This window comes from Coregonus clupeaformis, chromosome 35 (assembly GCF_020615455.1).
Source record: "Coregonus clupeaformis isolate EN_2021a chromosome 35, ASM2061545v1, whole genome shotgun sequence".
Lineage (NCBI taxonomy): Eukaryota > Metazoa > Chordata > Actinopteri > Salmoniformes > Salmonidae > Coregonus > Coregonus clupeaformis.
In genome coordinates, this window is record NC_059226.1 from 41,562,463 (window position 1) to 41,571,346 (window position 8,884).

The following is an 8,884-nucleotide window of genomic DNA, read 5'->3' on the forward strand; positions in this document are numbered from 1 at the left end:
AATATATGAAATAACAATCACCCACAGTGAATACAAAGCAGACATGTTCTATTTTCTCCCTCCGTCCTTCCCTCCCATGTCCTGATGAGGTTTAGATTGTCTTGTTATCCACCCATTCAACTGTTTAGCATTTTAATAACGCCTCGCAATCTCAGGGCCTAATTATTTTTGATTCACATGCTTAAAATAGAGCCCACATATCACCACATATCTGAGCGGCCTGAAGGTGCTGTGTTACTGGTGGGTTTCCAACAGATTACAGGGAGATTGGTGAAATAAGTCAACCTAAATAGGGACGATAGGAACATTATCATACTACAGCCTCATTATCTTTGCCTATATTACAGCAGGGAGGATATATTGCTGTCATCAGAGTAATGGATTACCACACATACTGTATGTACCTCATGTTTTCACACATCATGATGTAGTCCTTGTAAGATAACTCTGGAGCGTGATCTTGTCGTTTTATCACCTTGAAGGGTGACAGAATAGTGAGCTTTATCCATGACTTTGAGAATGTAGGTATTTTATGAATTCTCACAGGTACGATTTCTGTCAAACTGCACTTTTCTGTCTCTGTCATGCCTGCGGTCACCAGATGTACAGCCTCCCCAGAGCTGCATATTCCAGTGGCCTACATGCATGGATAATGAGCTGAGAGAAGTAGTTGCAGCACATCGTTTTAGGCTACAGCCAAGCTCTATCTTTAACCTGAGAAACATCTTAGTCCTACATGAGTGCACTCTCCACAACAAAGACCAGCCTGACATCAACATACTGTTGATAAAGTAGACATTGAATTAAATCAACATAACATAGACACTGTACATGTATTTTTGATGATTGTTAATCTAGAAAAGACGCAGAACATATTAACTCTGAAAGGGGAGAGAGAGAAGAGAGAGGGGGATGAATGGGTGGATAAAGAGGAGAGACAGTACAAGGGATGGTGAGATGTGTCCATTTATGAATTCAAATATTCAACTCCCCAATAAGAGGATCAAAGGTTCACCCAGGTGTACAAACAAACAGACATGCATGTACATACAGACATGCACGGACACACACCTACACACACAAAAACACACACGCACACACCCACTCCTCTGTCCACATGAAGTGGTCAGGGCATCACAGTGATCTAGTTACAAGGACATTGAGAGAAGCCATTTCTCTGCTCTAGAGACTGTAACATTGATGAGGTTCACTGGACGCTCAAACACACCTCCAACATGTCCGTGAAATAAAAGATTACATCATCATTTTAATCCAAGTACTTTTCATATGACTGCACAGTTAGATAAGTATTACTACAGTGAGGACAATTAATAGAGATCCACACTCTTTTCACACTTCGGTAGGCTATCTATGCCAGGGGCTATTCTAGATCCTGAGCTATGAGAATCCCTTGACCTGGCCGAGCTCCCCTCACTGTACTGTAACACCAGGCTAACACCTATCAAGAGTAATCATGGCTTTAAGTGACCAGTCTATCCTCAGGGGGATACTCCTGACAACACATTGACAGCCAGGCTCTATTACGGTCTGTCAGCTGCTGTTTTTGCTGGCTCTGTCTTTACCCTGCTCATAGGACATGATGGACAGTAAGTGTGTGTGTGTGCGTGTGTGTGTGTGTGTGTGTGCGTGCGTGCGCTTGCGTACATGCGCTCATGCCTATGCATGCATGCCTATATTTGTGTGTGTCCGTGTCTGCATTAATGTGTGTGTGCATGCGTTCCTATGCATGCATGCATGGGTGCACATGCATATCTGTGTGTATGTGTGTGTGTGTGTGTGTGTGAGTGTGTATGACTGAGGGCTGGAAGGAACAGTCAACTGTTTCTCATTAGTGTCTAGCTGCAGAGGGAGAGCAATAAGACAGTGATGTATGAATGTCCCCTGAGCAATCAGAGACACTATGAGCCATCATGGGAAGAATATATGCAGCTTGGTACGAGACTCTGAAACAATGAATGGGTTTGATAGACAAAACATTTTTATACTCTACTACAGTGTTTCCCAACTCCGGTCCTCGAGTACACCCAACCAGTGGAGGCTGCTGACGGGAGGACAGCTCATAATAATGGTCGGAATGGAGTAAATGGAATGGTATCAAACACATGGTTTTTATCTGTTTGATACCATTCCATTCCAGCCATTCCACTCCAGCCATTATTATGAGCCGTCCTCCCCTGAGCAGCCTCCACTGCCCCCAACAATACATATCTTGTTGTGGCCCCGGAGAAGCACACCTGATTGTACTTGTCAACTAATCATCAAGCCCTTGACATTTGAATCAGGTGTTTTTGTCCAGGGCTACAATACAAATACAGTACTGGAGGAGGGAAAAACTGTGATAATATAATACTACATGATACAGATTCTCATCTCTCTCTCTCTCTCTCTATCTCTCTCTCTCTCTCTCTCTCTCTCTCTCTCTCTCTTCTCTCTCTCTCTTCTCTCTCTCTCTCTCTCTCTCTTCTTCTCTCTCTCTCTCTTCTCTCTCTCTCTCTCTCTCTCTCTTCTCTCTCTCTCTCTCTCCCTCTGAACCGTAGAGTTGTATTGTTAATTCCACAGACATCGCTCTGTCAGTGAGACCCCATGAAACACATAGCATCTCTCCATCCCTACACTGGGGAGTGGGGAGCCCTGAGGACCTACTTTGAAGTTCTCCACAGGCTAGTCGTTTACTGGTGGAGCACACTGATGGAAGGTAGAGGGGGATGGGGAGGTATGGAAAGAGAGAGAGAGAGAGAGAGAGAGAGAGAGAGAGAGAGAGAGAGAGAGAGAGAGAGAGAGAGAGAGAGAGAGAGAGAGAGAGAGAGAGAGAGAGAGAGAGAGAGAGAGAGAGAGAGAGAGAGAGAGAGAGAGAGAGAGGATTATTAGAGGATGATGATAGAGATATTAAAGTAATCCATTGGTAGAGCTAATGTATTTCCACACCTTCCACTTCCTGTCCAGGAAGACACAGTGAGTGAGATTGAACAGGTTGCCAGTATTAAACCCCATCTCTTTCACTCCTCCTCATCAACGGCAAACATCCATTAGCCATTCTGAGACACACTTAGATGATTCCTTTGATTATACAGCAGTAGCAATACAAGGATATAACATCTATAGAAGAGACAGGAACGCTTATGGAGGAGGTGTTGCTGTATATATTCAGAGCAATTTCCCTGTAATGCTTAGAGAATATTTTATGTCAAGTGTTATTGAAGTGTTGTGGTTGCAGGATCACTTGGCACATCTGAAGCCTTTCCTTTTGGGGTGTTGCTATAGGCCATCAAGTGCTAACAGTCAGTATCTAAATAATGTTTGTGAAATGCTTGATAGTGTATGTGATGTAAACAGAGAGGTTTTCATCAAGTCGTCCACACAAAAGGAAGCTTCTCACTGTAACCAGTGCCTGTAATCTGGTTCAGGTTAATAATCAACCTACCAGGCTGTTTACAAACACTACAGGAACAAAATCATCCACATGTTTTTTTTAAAATTATTATTAAATTTTTACTAATACTGTAGAACTTTGTTCTAAAGCTGTATCTGTACCCATTGGATGCAGTGGCTATATCCAGGAAAGCCAAAGTTCCAAAAGCTGGTCCTAAAATAGTGTATAAGAGATCATACAAAAGATTTTGCTGTGACTCATGTGGATGATGTTGAAAATATTTGTTGTTCTGATGTGGAGCCTACAGATGATGCACTTTATGAATTTATGAAATTGCTTCTTCCAATTATTGATAAACATGCACCTGTTAAGAAACTGACTGTTAGAACTATTAAGGCTCCATGGATTGACAAGGAATTAAATAACTGTATGGTTGAAAGAGATGGGGAAAAAGGAGTGGCTGATAAGTCTGGCTGCACATCTGACTGGCTGACTTACTGCAAATTGAGAAATTATGTGACAATCAACATGTACTGCACTGACACAAATGACTGATGAATGGTTGAAAGAAATTGATAATAAGAAGATTGTGGGAGCTGTACTGTTAGATTTCAGTGCAGCCTTCGATATTATTGACCATAACCTGTTGTTGAGAACATGTATGTGTTATGGCTTTTCAAGCTCTGTCATATCGTGGATTCAGAGCTATCTATCTAATAGAACTCACGGAAGTGTCTCTAATGTCAAATGTAAAGTGTGGTGTACCGCAGGGCAGCTCTCTAGGCCCTCTACTCTTTTCTATTAACACCAATGACCTGCCACTGCCATTAAACAAAGCATGTGTGTCCATATATGCTGATGATTCAACCATATACACATCAGCAAACACAGCCAATAAAGTCACTAAAACTCTTAGTAAAGAGTTGCAGTCAGTTTTGGAATGGGTGGCCAGTAATAAACTGGTCCTGAACATCTATAAAACTAAGAGCATTGTATTTGGTACAAATCCTTCCCTACGTTCTAGACCTCAGCTGAATCTGGTAATGAATGGTGTGGCTGTTGAACAAGTTGAGGAGACTAAATTACTTGGTGTTACCTTAGATTGTAAACCATCTTGGTCAAAACATATAGATTCAATGGTTGTAAAGATGGGGAGAGGTCTGCTTTTTTGACACCACACTCCAAAAAGCAATTCCTGCATGCTCTAGTTTTATCTTATCTTGATTATTGTCCAGTCATATGGTCAAGTGCTGCAAAGAAAGGCCTAGTTAAGCTGCAGCTAGTCCAGAACAGAGCGGCATATCTTGCTCTTCATTGTAGTCAGAGGGCTAATATTAATACTATGGCTGAGGAAAGACTGACTGCATCACATCTTGTTTTATAAGAAACATTAATGTGTTGGAAATTCCAAATTGTTTGCATAGTTAACTTACACATAGCACTGACACACACACACACACTTACCCCACCAGACATGCCACCAGGGGTCTTTTCACACTCCCTGGGTCCAGAACAAATTCAAGGAAACATACAGTATTATTTTATCCATCTCATATAGCGCAGCTAAAGTGAACAGCAAACCTGGTTTCAAAAAAACTAATAAAGCAACAATTCTTGGCACCACGCCTCTCCCCCATGTGGCCTACTTGTTGTGTGTACAGTCGTGGTCAAATGTTTTGAGAATGACACAAGTATTGGTCTTCACAAAGTTTGCTGCTTCAGTTACATGATATATTTTTGTCAGATGTTACTATGGTATACTGAAGTATAATTACAAGCATTCCATAAGTGTCAAAGGCTTTTATTGACAATTACATTAAGTTTATGCAAAGAGTCAATATTTGCTGTGTTGACCCCTCTTTTTCAAGACCTCTGCAATCCGCCCTGGCATGCTGTCAATTAACTTCTTGGCCACATCCTGACTGATGGCAGCCCATTCTTGCATAATCAATGCTTGGAGTTTGTCAGAATTTGTGGGGTTTTGTTTGTCCACCCGCCTCTTGAGGATCGACCACAAGTTCTCAATGGGACTAAAGTCTGGGGAGTTTCCTGGCAATGGACCCAAAATGTCGATGTTTTGTTCCCCGAGCTACTTAGTTATCACTTTTGCCTTATGGCAAGGTGCTCCATCATGCTGGAAAAGCAACTGTTCTTGGATGGTTGGGAGAAGTTGCTCTCGGAGGATGTGTTGGTACCATTCTTTATTCATGGCTGTGTTCTTAGGCAAAATTGTGAGTGAGCCCACTCCCTTGGCTGAGAAGCAACCCCACACATGAATGGTCTCAGGATGCTTTACTGTTGGCATGACACAGGACTGATGGTAGCGCTCACCTTGTCTTCTCCAGACAAGGTGTTTTCCGGATGCCCCAAACAATCGGAAAGGGGATTCATCAGAGAAAATGACTTTACTCCAGTCCTCAGCAGTCCAATCCCTGTACCTTTTGCAGAATATCAGTCTGTCCCTGATGTTTTTCTTGGAGAGAAGTGGCTTCTTTTCTGCCCTTCTTGATACCAGGCCATCCTCCAAAGGTCTTCGCCTCACTGTGCGTGCAGATGCACTCACACCTGCCTGCTGCCATTCCTGAGCATGCCTTGCACTGGTGGTGCCCCGATCCCGCAGCTGAATCAACTTTAGGAGATGGTCCTGGCGCTTGCTGGACTTTCTAGGGTGCCCTGAAGCCTTCTTCACAACAATTGAATCTCTCTCCTTGAAGTTCTTGATGATCCGATAAATGGTTGATTTAGGTGCAATCTTACTAGCAGCAATATCCTTGCCTGTGAAGCCCTTTTTGTGCAAAGCAATGATGATGGCACGTGTTTCCTTGCAGGTAACCATGGTTAACAGAGGAAGAACATGATTTCAAGCACCACCCTCCTTTTAAAGCTTCCAGTCTGTTATTCTAACTCAATCAGCATGACAGAGTGATCTGTCATGCTAATTATATTATTATTATATTATTATATTATTATTATTATATTATTATTATTATTATTATTATTATTATTATTATTATTATTATTATTATATTATCTCCAGCCTTGTCCTCGTCAACACTCTCACCTGTGTTAATGAGAGAATCACTGACATTGAGGTGCAGGTCAATTTGTAACATTTTTGACGTGCGTTTTTCAGGATTTTTTTGTTGTTATTCTGTCTCTCACTGTTCAAATAAACCTACCATTAAAATGATAGACTGATAATTTCTTTGTCAGTGGGCAAACGTACAAAATCAGCAGGGGTTAAATACTTTTATCCCCTCACTGTATATGCTAATATATGCCATTATAATTATGCAACATACAGTATAGAGACTGATCATATACTCCCGAGTGGCGCAGTGGTCTAAGGCACTGCATCGCAGTGCTAGCTGTGCCACTAGAGGTCCAGGCTCTGTCGCAGCCAGCCGCGACCGGGAGACCCATGGGTGGCGCACAATTGGTCCAGTATCGTCCAAGGTAGGGGAGGGTTTGGCCGGCAGCGATGTGGGTTCGTTTCCCACGGGGGGCCAGTATGAAAAAAAACACAAAAAAACATGTATGCATTCACTAACTGTAAGTCGCTCTGGATAAGAGCGTCTGCTAAATGACTAAAATGTAAATGATGGCAGCTGGTTCTTTTGTGGCAGGGCTGAAATGCAGTGTAAATGTTTTTGGGGGATTAAGTTCATTTTCATGGCAAAGAGGGACTTTGCAATTAATTGCAATTCATCTGATCGCTCTTCATGACATTCTGGAGTATATGCAAATTGCCATCATCAAAACTGAGGCAGCAGACTTTGTGAAAATTAGTATTTGTGTCATTCTCAAAACTTTTGACCACGACTGTATGTACTGACATGTATGTGTAACTGATATATGCACACACACACGACATGTTCATGTTTCTAAATGTATGTCAATTGTATTTTGTCTGTAATGTCTTGTTCGTTATGTGTCGGACCCCAGTAAGACTAGCTGTCACCATTGATGTCAGCTAATGGGGATCCTAATAAATCAAATCAAATCAAGAGGGGATAGGCTGTGCTCAGTAAACTGACTACAGTGTGCAAGCCCACCTCCTGTCCTGACTGAGCAATTGATTTCTCCAGTCTCTGAAAACTGCATTAGCCAAAACACATTGGTCGAGAGAAGGTCAGTGCCATCATGATGATGGAACGACAAGTTCACTAAACCCAGCACTCAATCACACAGGCATATGCATGCACGTACACACACGCACAAACGCAGGCAGATAGGCAGGAATGCATGCACGCACATACACATATATTTGTGTATTGATTCTGATATTACAACACCTTGCACTATTCACTGAGATAACACCACTAGACCAGAGTCCCAAGGTACAGTATATGATTCCCCGTCCTACCTAGTTCTGCTTGGTTTAATGTTTGAAGTTAAAATGTTTATCCTGTAAATGTATAATTGACTTCATGCCGGCTGTGACCACAGTGGTGGAGGTCATAACACAGAGACATGGCTGCCTTTATTTGTTTAGCTACTGGCCCTCACTAAAAGGAATCCAATAAGCCATCAGGATGCACCCTGTGGCCATACAAGTGTTTAGGGGTCTGAAAGGAAGACTAGGTAGAGTGCGTAAACACACTGACAGACACACATAGAAGAAAACACACATCGTCCCTCTATAGAACACTTACTACCAACACACCCACCTGTACATTAACCCTCTGAAACACATACACACACCCTGCATTTATCTGGCCACTAATGGTCTTGGCTGGAGGATGAAGGCATTTGTTATTGTCTTCAGGAGAGGCCAAGGTTTGTTCAACATCACTACCCAGGAGGCACCACTCTGATCTCTCTGTGCCAGTCTTTGTGTGCGCCTCTCTGTGGATTCACCCAGGCTCACTGCCCTGTAAAGCAATCTAATCTTCACTGGACTGCAAGAGCCTTACTGCTTTTACAGAGAGCTGCAGGGCTAAACTGTAGCCAAACACTGAACTGGCAGTTTTTTATCGTTTTCAAATTAATGGCAACATTAATGATCTTTACTATCATTGGATAAAAAACATATTACACATGTAACAGTCTTGGGAGGATAAAAGACTCTGCAGCCATTTAACAGAGAGCGAGAGAGAGAGAGAGAGAGAGAGAGAGAGAGAGAGAGAGAGAGAGAGAGAGAGAGAGAGAGAGAGAAACAGGAGGATTCATTGGATAAATGGACTGACATTTTTGAAGGGAATCAATTCAGTTACCCCACTGAAACTTGCACTTGTGTGTAGCCTATGTATATGATGTGTAGACTATTTTATGATATGTGTTGTACTAAACAGTATATTAGAAAACCATTCATGATTGCTTTACATACAACATTTGGTCATTGACATACTGTATGTAGTCACTTGATGCTCTCTGGTGGCCTTTTAAGGTATAGCAGCACAGCACTGCCTCCCCATGCTCTCCCATACAGATGACAAAGATGGTGAATAATGAAGATGTTGCATAAAGGCTGTTTACCATTTTTTTTAAAAG